Below are 17,145 nucleotides of genomic sequence, written 5' to 3'. Positions count from 1 at the left end.
AAGGCCATATGATCAATGAAATGAACTTTATGAAACTGGAAGCAGATATGGTCCACCTGACATAATGGCAAAAAATCTTAGGCTGGATCTACACTGCCCTATATACCAGGATCCGATCCCAGATTATTTGCTTTGAATTGATTATATGAATCTATATTGTCTAAGGAGCTGCATGGAAACGGTATAATTTTAATACTATGGGATTTCACTAATAACACATTATTTCAAAACTCACAGTTACATGTCCATCATTACCAACTTAAGTACTGGTGGTGTTTGGGCAAATTACAAAAGATGATGGGAGTTGTAGTTTATCCACATCTTTATGCATTTTCTAATGGGACCATTCATAAAATCCAAAACCAAACAAAGACTATATCTAGTAAATAGTATTACAGAATCCCTAACCTGGGCATCAGCAAGTATCTAAGCTAGTAAATGATTAAGTTGAAAGAGAGATACTGTAAGAATAGGAAAGTTACAGCATTTCATATTTGCAATTAGAAATAAGAATGATATTCAACTGCAATTCCAAATTAGATGAAGAATCAATGAGGCAAAGAGTTATGGAATTGATGTGCTAGATGACACAAGCAATACAATACAGAATAGCCTTTAACCAAAAGTGGTGAAATGGCCTAATAGCACCATACAAATATTAGTTACAATATAAAGTTTGTCTGAAAACGAAATCGTTCTATAGAATTTCCTTGCATCTATAAGATGTAGCTAGATTACATTGTAATTCTTTACACAAAACAGCAACATCAGAAAAAAAATCAGAGTTAGCTGAGAGGAATCTAAGGGTTGCTAGTACTACGTACTGTATACTGAGATAACCTTTTTTTCTGAACTATTAAGCACTAAAACAGTTTTGCTTTTCTAATCCAGTCCATCATTTGGGTGAAAGAAATGCTAATCACTAGGAATAGATTGTCAAACTCTTGGTTAAATAGATAGATGGATGGACACATGAGCTCTCTGTATACCATAGACTAGAATTATTCAGGAAAGGTATACATTAGTAAAAGAAAAAGGCTGATGTCAAAATTATCAAGTATGCCTGAAAAAGGTGCTAGCAATGTTTTTATTTTTTCATTTCCTTTGAAATGTCGCCATACCACAATGTACTTTTGAGATTCCTTCAGGTATTTTTAAAGCTGTGTAACAAGAGCACAAACCCATAACTTTTACTGCATATAAGAGATATTTGTACAATTACTCTGAACCTGCCCAAAAGCTTTAGCAGTACTGGGACATGACATTCAATCTCTGAAAGGACAAAGTAATTATTAGCATGAGATTATCTGACACATGTTAATGTAACATTAACCTAAGCTCGTTAATTCATCTATCAAGTCTTAATGATACCTGTCCTTCATTTCAAAAAGTTATTGTACAATGTACAATACATTAAATAAAGACACTAACAAATTGCTCATGGATATTATATATAATCAAAGCCAGAATTCTTTCATGACTATGACATAAATAACACTTTCATTCAGGTTTCAATTACTGTAAGTCTAATAATTAAATCTATTGTGTCAAATTTCTTTCCCTGATCTGCCTTTCCCAAATGACAAACGATACCTCTGAAAAGTAGATCAATAGTTGTCATGGAGTCCATTACTGACACCAGACATTGGTTTAGCACTGAAACAATTTCACTGGAATTAAGACAGAAAACAGAGGTTGAGTTGTATATCATTATCATACTGGCAACACTAACCCCAATACCCCAAGCAGTTTCATGTATATGTTCACCAGCATGGGAGACAGAACCGAGATTTGAGGGATGCCACAGATTGACGGACATGTTGTCAGTCAGGCCGCCACCTTCTGAACCACTGTAAAGCAGTGTCCTGGAGCTCCATCCTAGATAAATAATCTAGAACAGTGGTTCTCAAACTTTTTAAGTCATGGAATCCTTAAGAAGACCCCCCCCCCCACGGAACCCTAACTCTTCATACTCTGGCACAGACCTTTTTTAAAGACCCTTTAAAGGATTTTAAAGATTTTCAGTGGCATGTCTACAATGCTTTTACTAGGGCCCCACAGAACACAGTTTAGGAACCACTGTTCTAGAAGAATACCATGATAATGGTACTGAAATCTGCTGAGATTCATACCACCAGCAAGAGCACCCTCTCTTCTGTCCTGTTCCTGGCGCAAATCGTCCACTAAAGCAGTGGTTCACAACCTGTGGTTTGTGGACCACAATTGATCCCCAAGAACTAAAATATGGTCAGAAGCCTCACCATTACTACACCGTTGCAACAAGAGCAACTGGTCTTGAGAAACCCTCTTATAGTGCCGAGGCAACAGGGATGTCAGGAGGGGAGAGGCTGACTACGCACGAAAGGAGCAACAACAAGCCTCCTGACTCCTCCCTCCCCCTGAGCGGAGCCATTCCATGTGGCGCCTGGAAATGGGGGCGCTTTGGTGTCTTCGTTTTTAGGCCTGTTCCTGAAATTATTTGAGTGCTGATTCAGAAAATTGCATTGGATAGACCACATCAGCTCTAGATTATTAAACATGCTTTTCTGTCGGTGAGCAGATGGCGACTGTTCTGTATCAGAAACTAGAGTAGATGTGGTCTAGCCATCCAATTTTCTGAATTGGCAGCCCAAATAATCAAACCCAGTCTGAAGTTGACCAAAATCTGATTTGTAACCCTTTTGGTACTAACGGTCAAAGTGGTCCCTGGTCAAGTAGTCCCTGGTTAAGTGGTCCCTGGTCAAAAAAAGGCTGGGAACCACTGCACTAAAGTGACAAAAGCTATCTATATCCCATAGCCAGGTCTGTAGTCAGATTTAAATGAACTGAAATAATCAATTTCATCCAGGAACCCCTGGATGAAATGGGGTTGGGAAGATATCAAATGCTCTGGAATCTTGCCCAAAAAAAGAATATTGAACAATGGTGTTAAGGAAGGTTTTTTTGTTTCTCCAGTAGTTACTTCACCACAGCCTCTTTTAGGCAACAAGGGAAAATGCCTTGCTGCAATGAGGCATTCATTATCCCTCCTATCAGCTAGTCAGTCTCTGGGCACTTTTATAAGCATGGATTTTTTTTTCATTCTCAGGTATAACTCCTAAATAAAATGATATTAAATGTTATGGTGATATGATGGAGTGATGATGAAAAAGGAGAAGGAAACAGAGGAAGAGCAGAGGGAAGAATATAGACTCTGGCCAGGCTTACCTACATTGAAAGAAATATGAATTTTGAAGCAAAGATTTTTTTTAAAAAAAGTACTATAAACACACAGCTGAACAGCATGTTCATAAATTCAATTATTCTGGCTGAAAATGGGATACACCTGGCCTTCGATTTCTGCAAATTCTGTGATGTGTGCATTGTCTACACTGTTTTGCCATCCCAAGTCAATCATATAATTAATATGAACTTGTGAATGCTGGTCCAATAAATACTAGGTAAAATGTTTCATATTTCACCATAATCTACAAAAGAAACATTGACAAGAAATCACCACCAGTAATTTGAAAGATTTATATGGAAAAAAGTTCATAGAAGTCCTCACATGACAAACTATGTCATAAACAGAGATTTCTTTACGCTTTAGTTTTGGATAGAATTACAAGAATGTCACAGACTGTGGAAGTTGTGGAAAGATGTATTAAACTAATAGAAATACTCTTATCTCCATGTCAAAGTCAAAATGTCAATACAAATGAATTAATGTTGCATCCTAGAAAACTAAAATATGCTTTCATCAGAATAATTTGTTATATAGTGTTAGAACTTCCTAAGAGCGACTAACAGATACTTTCTATAGGTTAGTAGAGAAAGACGAGAACATGTGAAGTGCTTAAAAGATGCTGCATTATGTAAAATGAAATACAATGTTTTTACCTTGGTTATTATAGGAAGAGTGCTGTTAACAGCATTCCTTTCAGTTAGTTCGACCAAACAAAAAATCTTGACTCCACAATCTGGGGGGGGGGGGATTCTAGAAATTATACAATATCAGATCATATAATAAATGTCATTACTGCATTCATTAATATATTATTGCTCGGATGTCTAATTCAGAGACAGAACACCACAGAGTTCCACTATCTTTCTTGTAAAGAATTAGCTTCATGTTAACTGTATGCAGTTTATCCTTAAGATTACTGAATTTCTGTTATTGTTCAACTCATTCCCTCTTTTAATTAAAATGTTGACTCTTCTAACCAATCAAATAAAATGGCTAAGAATAATATAGCATTCACAGATCAAATTCCTTTTCTCTCAGTATATTAATTCAACTGGATTTCATTTATTTTTTCTTATGCCTATGCATGATTTTACATTAGTAATGCTAAGCAGAGGCAGAGAAGGCAAGCAATCCAAAAGTAAACGAGATTATGATTCTAAGATTAACAAGTGCAGCTCATCATTGCTTTTTTGAGCCCCTCTGAGCAACTGGATTGGAACGCTTTCGGATGGAACTTCTCATGGACTTTAAGACATGGATGTTGGTTTTGGAAACATTCATCAATAAACATATGTGACAATGCAATTTGAAAATTGCCTAAAAAAAGGAATTGGGTGTTTTGGATATTGGTTAACAACAACAATGTACTCTGGTAACATTACATTTTATTTTGTTGCCTTCTGAGCAGAAGAGTAAAACATTCTGGGTTAGGCCAAAAAGAAATGAGTTAAATTAAGCACTTCCATTTTCAAATGAACAGGAAAGCTGAACAAGTTTACTCATGTAACTACTAAACAAAATTGAAAGTTTATCAGCTTCTTTATTGACAAAAAACTGAGAGCACAGCAAAAAGTACATAATATTAACTTTGCTTTGGAAGCACTTAATAGAGACTCCTCTATGTGTAGGCATCAAATTGTTGCCAATTGTGTACGCCGCGCTGAGTCCCTTTGGGTGAGAAGGGCGGGATATAAATGCTGTAAATAAATAAATAAATAAATAAATAAATACAGTAGAGTCTCACTTATCCAACACTCACTTATCCAATGTTCTGGATTATCCAATGCATTTTTGAAGTCAATGTTTTCAATACATCGTGATATTTTGGTGCTAAATTCGTAAATACAATGATTACTACATAGCATTACTGCATATTGAACTACCTTTTCTGTCAAATTTGTTGTATAACATGATGTTTTGGTGCTTAATTTGTAAAATCGTAACCTAATTTGATGTTTAATAGGCTTTTCCTTAATCTCTCCTTATTATCCAACATATTCGCTTATCCAACATTCTGCTGGCCCGTTTACGTTGGATAAGTGAGATTCTACTGTATGTGGAAGGAATAACTTTGATGAAGCTAACTCAGCTAAAGTAATTAATAAGGGATCCTGATGATAAGGTAGAAACTATTCCCCTCTTTTAGAACCATGTTCATTTCCCAATTAATTAGTTCTCCAGTTTTGAATTTGATTCTTAGAAATGATTGAGAATATGGCTATATTTTCAGTAGTCTAATCTCACTTGTATAAATCATGCCAAATCGAAACTACAATAGCTGCTTTGGGTCCTATTCTGGGAGAAAAGCAGTATAATTAATGAATTAATTAATTAATCAAGACAACTACTTTTTCCCTTCTCCATATGAACTAAGGGATGATTCACTGTTTGGAAATTAATTCAAGAAGTCTACTCTAGTCTGGACAACTACTGGATTTAAGCCAATGTTTGTGTATAGTGTCAAAAACACTGAATACATGTTCCTTACATATTTGTTCTAGTTTTCTGATTTCTCTGACTAATGTTTTCTTTCTTTCAAATGAACAAAAAGACACGAATAATATCAAAACATAAAAGGTAGTACTCTTATGCTTCTTATTTTGCTTTATAGAATCAATTATTCTGTTTTCTTGTATAATAATAAATAATAATAAAACTTTATTTATAACCTGCTTCCATCTCCCCAAGGGGGCTTGGAGTGGTTCACATGGGGACCAATCCCGATCAACAGATAAAACAGTACAACAGTAAAATAACATTCATAAAATACATAGCGAGCATCAGGACTAAACGGTGGGGCTATTAAGAAATTACAGGAAAGGCAGGCAAGTGCAAAAACGCAAGGCACTGAGATTCAAGAATAGGGTAAAGTGCTGAGCATTAGGGCAGTAAATAGTTAAGACTGGCTGGTGATGAAAACGGACCTACTGTTCGAATACACGTTGGAACATCCAAGTCTTCGAGTTTTTGTGGAATGTGGCCGGGGTAGGTGCTAATCTAATCTCTCTAGGGAGAGAGTTCCAGAGCTGGAGGGCCACCACCGAGAAGGCCCTCTCCCTAGTCCCCACCAGTCGTGTTTGTGACGGAGGCGGGAGCGAGAGAAGGGCCTCCCCGGTGGATCTAAGAGCTCACGCTGGATTGTATGGGGAGAATCGGTCACACAAGTAAGCAGGACCTGAGCCGTTTAGGGCTGTATAGACCATAACCTGCACTTTGAATTGGGACCAGTAAGTTACCGGCAGCCAGTGGAGCTGCTTCAGGAGAGGCGTCGTACTCTCCCTGTAGCTAGCTGCCTGGCCGTCGATCTTTGCACCAATTGGAGTTTCCGGGCCATCTTCAAAGGCAGTCCCACGTAGAGTGCATTGCAGTAATCCAGTCTAGATGTAACCAAGGTGTGGACCACCCTGGCCAAGTGAGACTGCTCGGGGTACGGTCGGAGCTGGTGCACAAGTTTTAACTGTGCAGTGGCCTTCCCAGCCACCACCACCACCTGCATCAAGTGTCAACAATGAGTCCAGGAGGACTCCCAGACTGCGGACTTTTGTTGTCAGGGGGAGTGTAACCCCATCGAGCAAAGGCAGCCACACTATATTCCAATTGGTCCCACGACTGACCAGGAGGACCTCTGTCTTATCTGGATTAAGATTCAGCCTGTTAGTCCTCATCCAGTCTACCACAGCAGTCAGGCACTGGTCCAAGACATGGGGAGCTTCCGTGGAATTAGGTGGAAAAGAGTGATAGAGTTGAGTGTCATCTGCATAGAGATGGCACTCAACTTCAAAACTCCGGATGACCTCACCCAGCGGTTTCATATAGATGTTGAAAAACATGGGAGAAAGAAGTAGAACCTTGCGGAATCCCACAGGTCAAAGGCCAGAGGTCCGAGTAGGTGTCTCCCAGCTTCACCAACTGGGTACGACCCTCCAAGAAGGAGCAGAGCCACAGCAGAGCCATGCCACCAAGACCCATTCCGGAGACCTGCTCCAGAAGGATACCATGGTTGATGATATCAAAAGCCACTGAGATGTTCAAGAGAACCAATAGGGAAGCACTCCCCCTGCCTAGTTCTCTGCGGAGGTCACTGACCAAGGCGACCAATGCTATCTCCGTGCCATGGCCAGGCCTGAAACCAGACTGTGGTGGATTTAGATGGTCAGTTTCTTCAAGGAATCCCTGGAGCTAAGAAGCCACCACCTGCTCCAGAACCTTGCCCAAAAAAGGAAGACTGGGGATTGGTCGATAGTTGCTAAGAACTAAAGAGTCCAGGAATGCCTTTTTAAGACTAGGTCTTATAATTGCCTGTTTCAGGTTAGCTGAAAATTCTACCTGGACCAACGAGGCGTTTATAACCCTCGTGAACCAACCACCCAATCCCCTACTGGCAAGTTTTATAAGCCAGGATGGGCAAGGATCAAGAGAGCAAGTGGTGGCTCTCACAGCTCCAAGGACTTTGGGACTCTTTAGTCTCTAAAAAATTACATGTAAAAGGAATATTTCATCTCAAGTTTTATCTTCTGCAAATGTTCCTTTTCAAGTATTAAAACTTTACTTTCACTATTTTAACACTTTGACGTTTTTCCATTTAATAACTGAAATTTTAAGGGTTCAGCTGAGTTCACTGCAGTTACAACAACTGTGTCTCCACTCTCCACAGGACATGAACAATACTTTGTTCCCTAGGTTTCCTCTATGTGAGTAAAGATACAAAAAGAAGATCCATGCTGAATCAGAACAAAAGCCTATCTAGTCCAGCATCTAATCTGCCCCATAAGAGGCTCATAGGAAGAACACCACTGTCAAAGCACCCCGTTTCATATCAGTAGCTGACATTGAGAGAAATACTCTGTGTAGAACATATTGCCGATAGTGACTAATACCTGCTTTTAGCCCTATCCTCCACAGGCTTGTCAATCAATCAAATCTTTATTACGGTCATAAAGCAGCATAAGGAGAGTGGGGTACATTTTCATAAAAGCACAATACATTAAAATCATTAGAATCTAGGCTAAAAGCTAAAATACAGAGATATATTAAAAAGCTAAAACACAAAATACAATTTAGGGAATTATAATTTTAAAAAACTAGAAGGAAATGAAAAGGAAAAAGGATCTGGAGTAGGAGTATTTAGGGAATATGAGGAAGCATAAGGAGGGAGAAGTACAGTCAGGCACAGGTCTAGGGGACTAGGGAATAGGAGGAAGAGGGGTGGGAAGATTAGACACAGACTTGTGTAATCTCTCTAAAATTGTAATTAGTAGCCATCATCGTTTTTTTGGGTCCCTAAAATATTGCAATTTAACTACTTGTCAGATGAAAATGTACTTCCATGTATCTGTCCTGGCGCTTGGCTACTTGGGGCCCTTCTGCACAGGCATTAAACTTCTACTTCAAACTGGGTGTCTACAAAACATACATCCCCAAATAGAGTTACAACACAAAGCCTGGCAGAAATAGTGTGTTAAAAAACTCACCTGAAATTATGGATCAAGCCATAAAATCAGCTGAAGCTCATCTGTGTATAAACACTGCACAGCAGAAATGCTAATGCCAAATGTGGAATACGTACCTATGTAGATAAGGCTAACAATGTAACTGTTGGAAAAAGATCCCAGATACACAGTGTGAAGGTGCACAAATACCCTTCCCCTCGAAAAGGAACCACAGTGTTCCGATGGAAATGGTCCCTTGCTTTGCCTTAATGATCAAGCTCTGAGAAGCTGTTTTCTATTGACACGCACTCAGCAGATCTTTGTGGCCACTGTCACAGCTTCCAGCCTGTTCAAGGGGTGCCTATGTAGGCACTCCAAAGCAAGTCAGATCTCTTAAATCCACGTCTTGACCCAGATGACATGTCTGCATAGAAATTGTCCCAGATTGTGGAAGGCTTGACCAAGTTGTCCACATGCTGGACAGCCTTTCCCTTGTGTACCTCTGTCAGAAAAACCTTTAGTTCATTTTTTAAATTTTTATTTTTAGTTTTGCAATTACAATAAAAGTGGTGGGACAATTATGTAGAAAGAAAGTAGGAATAAAGATAGGTAAGAGGTATCCTAGAAAGGGGGGGGGGGGGAGGAGGCTAAAGGGGGGAAGTTTTGGTGGATGGGGGATAATAGTATTTAAAAAATTATAAATACTTCAGTACTTCCAGATATCCTCAGTTACAGATCATACTTTTCCTAATCTCTTTCTTTTATCGACATTGGGCTATTTTAGTATAGCTGCCCAAGGGTTGTATTTAAGTCTATCTTTAGTAGAGTTCTATTTTCTCATTCTTCAAATAAAGTCTTAGTTTATTCCAGTCTGTCAGTTGTCTGTGTGGTCTGTTCTGTGTCATCAATTGTGTCAATGAATCCATATTCCTGATGTCTAGGATTCTTAATATCCATAGCCAAATTCAGCAAGGGAAAAACAATGGGAAATATTGGAAATGCAGGAAACGCAAGGGTGACTTCATACACATGTGGTGGAAATGTAAAGAAGTGAAAAAATTCTGGCACAATGTACATAAAAAGACAGAAAAAATATTACAAAGGAAATTTGAGTTCAAACAAGAATATTTTTTGCTAGGGCTAACGGATTTTCAAATGGACATAAACAGCAACAAGCTGTTTGTCTACCTTATGACTGCTGCTAGCATATGCCTAGCACAACTATGGAAAACTTTAAAAACTCCCTCTACTGAAAAATGAATATTAAGAAAAGCCTTTAGTCCATATTCTTTGAGAAACCAGAAGAAGGACAACTTATTTAGATTTTAAAAAGTGCAAACAGGCTTACATTTCTAAGGGCCTGTTGCAGAGTGCCTACCTTGCATATAGCAAACTTGGAGAACAAGAATGCCATTCCCCTAAGGAAACATTCCAGAACAACTAGTCAGCTACATTGGCTTGTTAGTTCTAAGCGTTAATTTACATATTTTTCTCTAGTCTGCAAAGAAACAAATTAAGCAGCAAATATTTCAAAGACTAAGGAATAATAAAAGCTTTGGGCGAAATCATATTTCAAATCAATGCAATGCTAAAACTTAATAAAGCAATGCAACCATCAGTTTGTATCTCTGAAATGTTCCTAAGAACCTTATCAAGTTTGCCAGATCAAGCATCTTGCTTCGCCAGCGAGCTGAGGGGCAACAGGGCAAATCTGTCGCCACATGTGCTGCTCCCTCACAGCAAGGGGAAGCATTGCCGAAGCCATGCAGATCCGTGCTAGCTCCATTGGAGCCAGCACGACACAGGACCCCCTGCCCGGTATTGTCAGGGAAGCATTGTATGATGCTTCCACTCAGACTGTAAGCAGGTTCTCTGATGGAAGTCCAGCGATGTCATATGATGGGCAGCATGCCCATCTATCGCTGGACTGGTGGGGAAGCATCCCAAGGTGCTAATAAAGCCCTGCGTGATGAAGCGATAGGTCTCTTCTCAGCAGAAGAAAATGTATCAAAGGTAAGTAAAAGATCCTTACAATAAATAGCAGACGGAAGGCTGGATGAAAATAAAAGGATAATCCAAAATAATCAATGCAAAAGAAATTATTAAAACTACATCCACACTGTAGAATTAATGCAGTTTGACATAACTATGTTATGGAATCATGGGAGCTATAGTCTTGCAAGATCTTTAACCCTCTCTATCAAAGCATGCTGACACCTCATCAAAACAGAAATCTCATAATTCCCTGGCATTACACCATGGCATTTAAAGTAGTGTCGAGCTGCATTCATTACAGAGTGTAGATGCACCCTAATATACCCACACCTGCTCTTCTCCTGCAAACATAGGGACGGGGAAAATGAAAACTAAGAAAAAGAGGATTTGCAATTATTTGTATTTATATTTATTTATTTATTACAACATTTATATCCCAGGACGGCTTACAATAAACACACATATAAAAATTATACAATACACTATAAATCAGATTAAAATTATTAACTTACATCAATATTCATAAAACATTCTAAAATACAAATGGGTATGTTCAAGTTCAAAAGACTGAGTCTGTCAATTGAGTTCTGGCGTACATAATAATAATTAGCGCTGCTAATTCTTATTAGAAAGCCTGGCCCCATAACCAAGTTTTAACCTTCCTACGGAAGGATAGGAGGGAGGGAGCCTGCCTGACTTCACTGGGGAGGGCGTTCCATAGGCGGGGAGCCACTACTGAAAAGGCCCTGTCTCTCGTCCCCGCCAGCCACACCTGTGAGGTTGACGGGACCGTGAGCAGGGCCTCATCTGATGATCTTAAGCTTCAAGATGGGTCGTAGCGGGAGACACGTTCGGACAGATAAGCTGGGCCGGAACCGTTTAGAGCTTTATAGGCTAAAGCCAGCACCTTGAATTGTGCTCGGTAGCTAATCGGCAGCCAGTGGAGCTGGCATAACAGGAGGGTAGTACGCTCCCTGAACGCTGCTCCAGTTATTAACCTGGCAGCCTCCGGTTGGACTAATTGAAGCTTCCGAACAGTCTTCAAAGGCAGCCCCACGTAGAGTGCTTCAACTGTAGGGCAAGAAAGCCTTTACTTAGCAAAAATAGAAGGTGTTCCCTCACTTATTGCGGGGGTTACGTTCCAGGACCACCCGCAATAAGTGAAAACCCACGAAGTAGGGGTGCTATATTTATTTTAATATTTACACATTATATTAATAGTTAGGTGGCCTTTCTCCCCTTTGCAAGCCCTCTTTCTGTGCTTCTTCTTGGCGCCCTCCTCTCTGGCGCCTGCCAGTTTCCCTTTAGCGCATGTGCCTCCCTCTCGTTAGCATCCAGAGTGGACGCCAATGAGAGGGAGGGAACATGCGCCAAAGGGAAACTGGCACCTTTTGTGCATGCACCACCGCTCAGAAAAAAACCACAAAGCAGTGAGGGAGTGAAAAGCAAACCACAAAGTAGGGAGAGAACACTGTAATTTCCTGACCACAGATATACCAGTAAAACATCAAAAGCCCTACAATAATTCTGTAAAATTTACCGAGTGTTAAAGAGGAAAGATGGGGATGGTCATCTGCTCTACTTATTTTAAATATAATGGCTTTCAAGATAAAATGAGGTACATTTTACTTTCTTTTTTTAAAAAGAAAGTGGAATAATTGCAGAGTCCAGCCTTCTGTCCCCTGAGAACACTTCTTAATGCACTCAACTCCAGTACCATATTCTGCATTTAAATCAAATCACTGATGTGAATTATTCTCTATATCCAGCATTTCCACAAAACAGTTCATCAGTTGGATCCAACTTTGTGATTCCAACAATTCTTACCATCTTTGCAGCTTCTTAACTGCCATCTCCAAAAATAGACCAATGCCCAAAGATCTGAATGCCCTTGAGATCTTCTAATTAAAATCTCAGGTGTTCCCTCTTTCTGTTTATAGAGAGAATTAATTGGCTCAGTGGAGCAAGAAAAGGGTATGTGTGAATATGTATAGCAAGCAGGTTTTATTTTTATCTTGACTTTATATTTGTGGAATTATAAAACTCAAAGAGCTTTAACTAATTTGTTTGATATTCTTTTCCAGAAAAACGACTAGCTATGCATTATAACATTCAACAATTTAATAATATTAAGATAGACTGTCAAGTTAATCTCTCTGTTTGCATGAGATTTCAAAGTGTACAGTAAGCACATCTGAGCAGCACTGTAATTTGCAACTGGCAATCATCAGTAAGAAGCTTTAAAAATTCAGCTTGTGATTCATTAATCAATATGTCATAATCTCTTGATTCATTCTTATCAAGCAGGATTCTGTACAATCTTTTGTTTATTGCCATCTTTATCATTTTTTATTTTTATGTTTACATCATGCTCCTGCAGATCTGGAGTCATGTGTCCAATTCTGGGCACAACAATTCAAGAAGGATATTGGCATGACTCACTAGAAAACACATGAATACGTGGTAAAGTAGAGGGCAGAAGGAAAAGAAGACCATATTCCAGATGGATAGTCTATCAAGGAAACCACAGCACTGAGTCTGCAAGACCTGAACAGGACTGTTGGTGACAAGGGGCCTTGGGAGTCTCTCATCCATGTGGTCACCATAAGTCAAAGTAAACAAAACTTTCTATCCAGTGAAGCCTCCATATTTATATTATCCCTAATGTTTACCTTTAAAATTATACTTTAGTGTTGTAATGTTAACTCTTAAATATCTGAACATAGAAGGAAAATCATCTGCTAAACAAAGCTGAAAACACAGCATAAAGAAAGACACTTGGATTAGATTGAGCATTCTTATTATCTTTTCTTCTACAAAACAGATTATTGTATTCTAACCTCTGTTAATGAAAGTATTACTGCTACATGGCTGCAATGTCAGCATGTGTAAAATTGTGGGGGGAAAGAGCACAAATTCTTTAAAGTGAACAGAAAGGATAGGAAACACTCCAGTGTCCACATAACACAATCAGACCTCTAATGGAACAACAGGTTTAATAATAGTTTGTGCTTTTGTTAAAACCATGTCGCCATACCTTTGGAAATGTATGCAGTAATCTTTCTGTAATTTTTAAGAGATAAAACAAGATTTTGAGACACGAATTCCAGCATTGAGCACAAGCTGTAGATGTGGTTCATAATCAATGAATGATTCAGTCCTTGGCCCTTGAAAACCATTCCTCTTCCACTGTGTGGGTGTCAATTCCGTGACACTGTTTATCCCTTGCAATCAGCTCTGCTAAATAATTTGTGCTGTCAACTCCTACCTCTGAGCCATTCCCAAAAGGCTATACAAATAATGGATATATTGCTTGATTAATGTTTGGATCATAGTTACAGATTGAATAGTTTTTAAAACCATGAAGTCACTGTTACTGAATCTCATATGTATAAATGCTTTTTTGTCTCTTATAATTATCTTAACAACTCAGTTAATCATTCCAAACCTCACTTCTGTTGGCGAGGAAGCTAATGCGTTGAACGCTTTCTTTGAATTCTGATTGGGTAGGTGATACCTTTGTTATTATGCCCTCTCAGTATTGCAAAGAAATTGTTCATGGAAATCTGAGATCTACAGTGAGCTCCCACTTATCAATGCGTAAGATCTGCAACATAACAAAGGACTCTGATACATAACTCTGCATTAAAAATATTGAAGCACCAAACGGCCACTCCATCTGCTGGCTCTGCAAAGACTCTCTCTTGCAAATTGCTAGGGGACCAGCTACCTGATCAAACAGTAAGTAGGAGAGGTTGTTCTTCCTATAAAAATGAGTTGGATCCACACTTATACATATTTAGACGAGACACGTGGTTGTAGAATGAATGCAGTTTGATACCACTTTAACTACCAAAGCTCAATGTTATGATATCATGAGAACTGTACATGATGAAGTCTTTAGCATTCTCTGCCAAAGAGTGTTCGTGTCTCACCAAACTACAAATCCCAGGATTACATAGCATTGAGCCATAGCAATTAAGTGGTGGCAAACTGCAGTAATTATGTTGTGCAGATGCAGTCACAGTCATGATTAAGTACCATTGATTTCACCAGCTATACTCTAAGTATGATCAGGCCTAGTTCCAGCCTAATACCATGTACGTAAATACATAAGCCTCCTGCCAACCAAGCAGTTTGGAAACATGCAAATGTAAGTAGATTAATAGGTACCGCTCCGGCGGGAAGGTAATGGCGCTCCATGCAGTCATGCCGGCCGCATGACCTTGGAGGTGTCTATGGACAATGCCGGCTCTTCAGCTTAGAAATCAGAGTCGGTCACGACTGGACTTAACGTTAGGGGAAAACCTTTACCTTTTAAATACATAAGCAGGGGTCCTGAGAAGACCTATGGAAATTACACCTTATTGCATGGTTTGTTCATCACAGAAAACTATGCTTATTTAACTGGTAAACATGATCAGAATGTACAATACCTGAGAGATAAGACAATTCTACTTTTACACTACTTATATATTCTATGCTGTGCTATTCTATTCCATCATACCCTACCCTACCTCACCCTATGGAATTTCATTCCATCCCATTCCATTCTATTAAAATGTTGCCTTTCTCCCAGTGAAGACCTGTGGCAGCTCACAAAAAAGGTGTGTGTTGTTTCATTTCCTCCTTCCACAAGTTATATCATTTATAACATCACTGGCAGTAAAGACACCATCCTCCTCTGAAGAAGTGGAAGAATAATAAATCCTTTGTAACTATTTGAAACCTTTCTGGAAAAAAGAATCAGAAGTTGGTCATATCTTTTAACTACAATTTATTATTTGCCACATTCACTTCAAATTCAGATGATTCTCATTCATGTATTATTCTGTGCTATGACGACATGTTGGAAAAATAAATTCTACTTAAACTTACTCAGAAATACGTTGCACTGAATACAAATAAATGAGCATATTGCTATGGTTTAAATTAATGAAAATGCTTACACCAAAAAATTCAGTTGTGATTGTATGAGTCAATTGTCCCTTTCTATTCAATAATAATAATAATAATAATAATAATAATAATAATAATAATAATAATAATAATAATTTTATTTTTATACCCTGCCACCATCTCCCTAGAGGGACTCGGGGCATCTCACAGATATAAAACCAGCATACAGAGTATCAAATACAAAAAACACAAAAATAAAATTAAAAGGCATAAAATAAAATCAGTCATCACATGATATCACATGATAAAACACAGCAATAAACTCATACAATGGACTGGGCAAAGTGCACTGAGTGAAACTTGTAAACATGAAGGAAGTTAAGGTGCTATGAGATCATGGGGAGAGCCTTAAACTTGGGTGAACCCTTGGAGTTAACTCGAGGAGTTAACCAACAGGAACAAATGGTCAGAAGTAACCACTTGTATAAGAGTTTAGAGTACAGTGGGCAGTACTTATTCAAAAGCCTGTGTGAAGAGCCAGGTTTTCAGGCTCTTCCTGAACACTTCCAAGGTGGCAGCTTGTCTAATTTCCCTGGGGAGCGCGTTCCAGAGCCGGGGGGCTGCCATGGAGAAGGCCCTCTCCTTCGTCCCCACCAATCGCGCTTGTGACGGAGGTGGAAGCAAGAGGAGGGCCTCCCCCGATGAATGAAGGGATCGTGCAGGTTCATTGGGGGAGTGCCTTTTATGTATCTTCCATTTTTCATGAAGGCTTGCAATGGATTCAAAACTAATTGATTCTTTGTAACACAATGTTTTTTCCAGTTAGACATTTAACAGTTCTAAAAGGATGCCAATATCCTATAGAAATTGAATGGACATTCAATCTATAATAAGTGCTATACAATACAAAAATAATTGTCAACTTTTGAAGGTATGCTGCATATACTGTAACATAAATGTAATTAGAAAATAGTAATAGTTTTGTTACCAGATAAATTATTGATATATTACCAGGAACATTTCACCTTAAACACAAAATCATTAAAAAAAACAACAACTATGAAAGTGTCAGAATGGAAACTTGGACATTCTTGAACAGGTATAGGGAGAATGCAATGTCATACTATAAGGACAACACCAAGCTTGTCTTTAAAAAGAAAAAGACACACACAAACATTTCCTTTATATTTGCCAATCTTATTCCAATAAACCACATGGTGAAATGCAAACATTATGTTGCACAAGAAACTGTAGAAATATTTGTTCAAAGGAATACTCTAACAAGATGATCTTCTCCAAGGAGAACATCTTTCATCTGGTAGTCTTTCATAGACTTTGTAGAGATGTAAAATAAAATCCACAAATGTTCTCATCCTCATCAAGAAAAGGTGCATTGGCCCTTGGAATTCTTATTAACATTGTGTCCCGCGCCCCAAAAAGTCCCCAAATGTGTAGATGGTTCCAAATGACTTAGAAAAAGCAGGTTCTCCTTGCATTATGTTTTTTATTTCACTTGTTTATAATCTCCACAGGTCTTGGAAAAGTTATTTTATGGACTATACTCCCCCGAACTCCTTGGTATGCTATATGAATTGT

At 38.6% G+C, this 17,145-nt stretch overlaps 1 protein-coding gene across 5 annotated transcripts in view; it reads right to left on the bottom strand.

The window, feature by feature from the left end:
• trappc9 (trafficking protein particle complex subunit 9) overlaps positions 1 to 17,145 on the bottom strand; it is a 299,446-nt gene that overhangs the window by 117,477 nt on the left and 164,824 nt on the right. The window lies entirely within an intron of this gene.

This window comes from Anolis carolinensis, chromosome 4 (assembly GCF_035594765.1).
Source record: "Anolis carolinensis isolate JA03-04 chromosome 4, rAnoCar3.1.pri, whole genome shotgun sequence".
Classification (NCBI taxonomy): Eukaryota; Metazoa; Chordata; class Lepidosauria; order Squamata; family Dactyloidae; genus Anolis; species Anolis carolinensis.
The sequence above is the reverse complement of the archived record's forward strand: the minus strand, read 5'-3'. Positions and strand labels throughout refer to the sequence as shown.